Genomic DNA, 6,280 nt, shown 5'->3' with positions numbered 1-6,280 from the left:
TCCCTTGTCCACTTCAGGCCCACAGAGAGCAAGTCTGTGACCAACAGACTGTTGTGCCTTCCACCATCCAATTAAAACATGCACAAATAGAGGAGAATGGCATTGCTCAGAAACAGTGCTATTCAGACAGGCAAAGATTTGCTGACTGCTTGATGGTAGCTTCGAAATGTAACATATGTGCTCAGCAGCATAGTGCATCTGAGACATTTCTAACAGTTCCAGCCTCCTGTGGGAAATACTGCAGGATCAGCAAATTCAGGTTATCGGTCTTCAGATCCCTCAGCTAGAAACAGCTGTAAGGTTTTAATCATTATAGTGCATCAGCCAAGCAACACACACTGAGCCAGAGTTGCATGATCACACTGAGCTGTCCCAAGAGAAGCATTTCTCTTAGCTGATAGTGCATCGGTGTAGATTTATCTTGGAGAGCACTAAGACAGCAACAATTCTCCCTTCCTCCTTCCAGCAGCATTTAGCAGACCACACACACTTTCTCTCCCATCCCAAGGAGGCCTGTAAGACCTTATCTCCTCCCTTCAGTCCTACAGCAACATCCAGTCCTGTTATACTCAAAACCAACCCATGTTCCCTTCAGAAGCAAATTACTATGTGTCATCATCAGAGATGTTGGCCAACCTACCAAGGTCAGCATGCATGGCAGTGGTGTGAGCATCCTGTGGATGAAGTGATGAATTAGTGACAGCAAGCAGCAAGCCTGGTGAAAATAAGCCCCCAAACACTCTGATTACCCATCAGGGTAATCAGATATCAGAACTGAGGTTGCTTCCCTTCACCTCCAGTCCTTCCCCCAGTGCTAGCCAAGTTCAGGAAGTTCAGCCAACTTCAGGATGCGAAGCAGTACATGGCAGATGTCAGTAGAGTTGCTTGCAAGCTGCAGTGTTGCTGGGTTGCAGAATCAATCCCAGAGCTGGCATAATCCACAAACAATTAAATATGGGTCAGGAGCACTCAGTTTCCAAAGCACCAGGGTTAAAAATACTGATGAGAGAACATCAAGCAGGGTCACATTAGGGGAACAGTCATGACTCCTCTGTTACCTGCAGGATCTGTTGCCCTGCTAATGAAGACTTAGAAAACCCTTGCCCTTGCCCTTTGCTGTGGCTAAAGTTGCCCTGTTATCCCAAGCCTGATAATTCTCCATCTCTGTTCTTGCTCCTGTAATGCAAGGAGCATCATCTATATAACGAAATCATAGAATCATTAAGGTTGCAAAAGAGCTCTAAGATCATCAAGTCCGACCATCAAACCATCGTATTTATGCCCACTAAACAATGTCTCTCACTGCCACATCTACATTCTTGACTACCGCCAAGGACAGAGACTCCATCACTTCTCTGGGCGGCCTGTTCCAATGCTTGGCCACTCTTTCTGTAAATAATTTTTTCCTAATATCCAACCTGAACCCCCTCCTAGCACAACTTGAGGCTGTTACTTCTCATTCATAGTATTGCATACTATGGGAACACAGAGACGTGTGCAGAGTGTGCCTGCAATCCTGCCAAACCATGTGGATAGGAGCTGCTGTTGCCCCCACATGTAATTTTCTGAATCTGACTTTATTCCATGCTGGAACAGTACTCCAAATGTTTTTGGATTTTTTTTCGAGGAGAAAGTATTTGTGGCAGGTGATACAGAGGAGGATGAAAGAGAGATTTCTTTTTTCTGCTTGAGGCTCAATTTTGACGTCCTAATTTTGTACTAAAATACCATTATTTCACAAGTTGCAGTCTCTCAAACATAGATAACAAAAAAAAAAAAGTACTTAGAGAAATGCTAAAATTCATCTTTATCATCAGAAAGTGGGTGTAATTCCCCCGAGCCCCATGAAACTCCCACCTTGCAGTGCAGATATATTGACCACCCAGGGGACAATCTTCATATCTGTCCATGTACTGCTGTCTGATCAGGATGCTCTGTAGATGCAGACAGTGACACACAAAGCTGTAGCACAGAGTTGGAAATTCAGCTGAGAAAACATTATGGTGAACATGACAAATGCCATTGAGTACTGTCTCTTTGATGCACTACCAATTGCCAACCCTTGACCACTACCTCTGTCTCTAATTCTAATGCACTCCAAATATTCCTTATATTCCTGTTTTAGCTCCCAAACCTGGAAATTACACATATGTGCATCTCTTCCGCTTCTAGAATTTGCCCATTCTATGACTTCTTCTCTTCTTAGAAATAACCTTGAGCATCTTTGCAGACAGATGTGCAGCAGATCACTCTTTTTCAACAGTCTGACTCAAGCTGAGCCTTTTCTTTGTAGCCTTCTGAATGTAATAGCAGAACTAATAGCAGAAATTATAATCAATATGTTGGAGGATCAAAATTAGCTACCTGTCAATTTGAATAACTACTATTACTGTCATTGTTATGAATGTCAGTACTAGTACAATAGTAATTGTTGTGACTCTTCTGTCAATTAGAAGAGTAATTTTGTCACTGCTATTATTTTATGTTCTTGTCATTGACCTGCAACCCTGAAGCACCTCTGAGGTGATTCTAGAGATCTTTACCAAACCTTAATGACTCTATGATTCCCTATGAGGCGGGGACACGAGGTGGTGTTGTCAGCACACAGGCATGAGCAAACAGGAGCTGGCTTGCCAGCCCAGGAGTCAGGTGATCCAGAGGCGTTCCCCATCTCCACCACAACCTCCCTATGTGACCTCAAAGGAAGCATTTGGAAAGCCATTGAGAAAAGGAGGCAGTTGGAGGTTTGTGACTCTTAATTGTGGGCATCTCCATGGGCGTAGGTGACTGATTTCATGTTACAGCCATCAGGGACCAAAACAGCACTGCCCTTTGGAGGCTAAGAAGCAATTTAACTGGCTGAATTTTCATCTAAGCACACCACACATTATTTGAGATGCTCACAGTATCTCCAGCTGAAACACACCCATGCTCTTCATTCCACTGTAACCACCAGTTATGTGGGGATGCTATGTCTCACTTCTCTGCATCTGCATGTTTAGACATGCTGCCCTCTAAGAACAGTCCAGATCTCTGTTCTTGACTGATAGGCATCAACTCAGTGAATAATAACAAAGGAGGTTTGCTTGGTGGTAAAGCCATGATGCTCAGCTTCTGATTCAAGTTACAAAGCTGGGCACTGGTATGAATCTAGTTCGGGTTTATCTTGGATGTGAGATCTCAAAATGGATGAATTAAACACCATATATATTGCATGGCTCACATGCTGCTATCTTTCCTCATTCAGTTCCAAAGGTAAAATAACTTGCTGTGTAACCCCTCTCCCTAGAATTTCAAAACTCACAGCAAAAAAGATATCCACATCAATTCAGTAATCCAGCATTGCCAAGAAGCAGTCTTAATGTCAAAAGGGAGGAGAAACTCAAACTTCAATGTAGGCTCAAAAGGAAAGGAACAAAGATAGGAATTTTTAAGTCAGTTTCACCACAAAAAAATAACGTCTTCTTGCATAGTCCAGTATTGCTTCCTGCCTCTGAAGGTCTGAAGATCACAAGCCCTGCTTGCGTTAATGTTATCCTAACCCCAACATAAATAGCCGTGATCAAGTCGAGGCCAGTATGGCAGTATCAGATTCAGAAGTATCTTCTCTGCTTTCATATCATAGAATCAGACAGATCTTCATCTGAATACTGGATATAGGAGTCAGGGCACTGCTGTGGATTTTAGTAACATTAGGGTGAAAGAACTCCAATGTAAACAGCCCCATCAATGCACCTTATCCCTCTCTTGGCATTGTTTAGCTTAGAGAAGAGAAGGCTCTGGGGACACCTCATTGCAACCCTTCACTACTTGAATGGAGCTTACAAGCAGGAAGGGGACTGACACTTTACACGATCTGATAGTGACAGAACAAGGGGGAATGTCTTTAAATGAAAAGAAGAGAAAATTATGATAGATGTTAGGAAGAAAGTCTTTCCTCAGAGGGTAATGAGGCACTGGAACAGGCTGCCCAGAGAGGTGCAGATGCCCCATCCCTGGAAGTATCAAAAGCCAGTTTGGATGGGATCCTGTGCAGCCTGATCTGGTGAGCAGCAACCCTGCTCACAGCAGTGGGGTTGGAACTAAATGACTTTCAAGGTCCTCTCCAACCCAAGTCATTCAGTGATTCCATGATTCAGATAAGGTGCACTTAGGGATGATACTTTGCTGTTCCTTGCTACATAGCTCAATGCTTCAACTCGTGGAAGCCAGTGGCCATCCGGGAATGAGAAGACAGTCCAGCTCTATTTGCTGACCATATCCTCAACAATAATTCACCATTGTAGTCCACGAAACCAGCCATGATCGTGCATGCCATGAAACCAGCACTGGTCCTGATGCCATCCTCTCCTCTCCATGAATGACCCATAAGAAATTCCTTGAACTGCCCCCAGATATGCAGCAGATTTAATTAGAGACCTCCTGAGGCCCCTTCCAATTTGAACTATCCCAGAACAGAAAAATCCTACAATAAAGTGCAGATATCCCTGTGTGAACATTGTGAACTGCCCACCGGTGCAGCCTCACATCAGGAAGGGCAGTCATAGGAGCATGGTTTTGTGGCTTTCAGGTTAATGGTGTCTGTGCCATCTGTCCTTCATTCACATTTCACCAATGCTGAAAGCCTGAGCCTGCCAGAAGAGCCCAGGTTGGCTTGAGCAGGGCTGGCTATGGGAAGCCTGCCAAGGCCAGGGCACAACACAACACCGTCTCCATTCAACCATGCCAGAGTGTTATCTCTATTTCTAGCAGGCCACTGACCTTCCCACTTCTTAACAGGGCTTTCACCAACATGCTCAGTATTTCATCCAGGTCCTCCCTTTGCAGTAGGATGACGTCCCTATGCCCTGTGCATTTGCTCACAAACCATACAGACATATCTTCTATAGAACCACAGAATCCAACCTAAGATCATCTAGTCCAACCATCAACCCATCTCCACCATGTTCACTAAACCATGTCCCTCAGTGTGACATCTACTCTCTTCCTGAAAACCTTCAGGGACAGTGACTCTGTCTCCTAAACCACCGTCTTTCTGCAGTTCCACAGGACTTGAATTTTGGGTTGTCCTGTGTGAAAGCAAAAGCTGGGCTCAATGATCCTTGTAGGTCCCTTCTAACTCATGTTATTCTATGATTCTCTGAGAGCCATGAGAGCTGTGTAAGAAGGACAAAACACAAAGCTCCTCCCTGTCAATACTGGTGAGTACTTGCTAGATGGAGTCTGTGATTTCTGTTTGTAGCCTCCTCCTGGCCAAAGGCCACGGGGAGGGCTCTGCATTGCCCTGTTTAATTATTTACACTAGGGATAAGTCAAGGTGGCATGAATACCATGTTCCAAAGATCTCAGTGCCATGGAAGGTGAAACACTGCCAGGAGCCCCAGCCTGCCCATCCCACCTCTGCAGCCCCAATTGGACCCAGGGACTTCCACCAGGGCAAAGCCTTTCTAGAGGGCTGGGTGATGTGAAAGGATCCACATCCACCACAGATCTCCCAGATAACACCATCACTGTGAGTATGTGACTCACACCCAGTTCCTCACTCTCGTCACCCCAGGAGAAATTAACTCCTTCCCACCCACACCATCACACCCAGGGAGCCCAGCTGTTACCTGGTAACCTGCTAACAAACACAACCACAAACAAACATGTATCACAATGCTAACAGGCTGTCTGAGACACAAAGGGTGCCAGTGGGAAGGTTGGTCTCTTCTCTGGGTCAGGAGTACCTCTGCATTCCCCATCCCCAACTCCATGATTTGGAGGCACGTGTATTTCAGTTGGATGAGCCCCTGGTCTTGTGTTTATAGGACAGTTTTGCAGAAGTGATAGCACCTGGTATAACATAGTGCAGTGCTAACACTACCACAGTGTTAATCCATTCTGTACACATGCAAGAATCAACAGTGGGGCTTGGTCTCTTGACACAGTTCAAGGAGCTCAGTGTGTCCCATGCACCGAATTGCGTGCTCACAGTCCCAGAGCCCCGAGCACTGAAAACACAGCCAGAATGAGGGCATCAGTAAGACATAAACAGGAAAAGTAAGAGAAATCTGTGTGTCACAGATGGGAGGGCCTTGTTTCCAAAGAAACTGGGTGGATCCTCAAACCGCAGAAAGCAGAGTTGGGATGGAGGTGAAAAGGTGACCTCCTCCTTCCCTCCACCCCAAGGCAAGAGCAAGTGTGCCTGAACAGGTCCTTGGTTTTCACAGTTTAATCTGCCCTTAAAACATCTCTGTTCACAACATTGGCTATCTCCAGCTCTGCTAAGTCTTTGCGT

The sequence above is a fragment of the Meleagris gallopavo genome, chromosome 3 (assembly GCF_000146605.3).
Source record: "Meleagris gallopavo isolate NT-WF06-2002-E0010 breed Aviagen turkey brand Nicholas breeding stock chromosome 3, Turkey_5.1, whole genome shotgun sequence".
Lineage (NCBI taxonomy): Eukaryota > Metazoa > Chordata > Aves > Galliformes > Phasianidae > Meleagris > Meleagris gallopavo.
Note: the sequence above shows the minus strand (reverse complement) of the source record.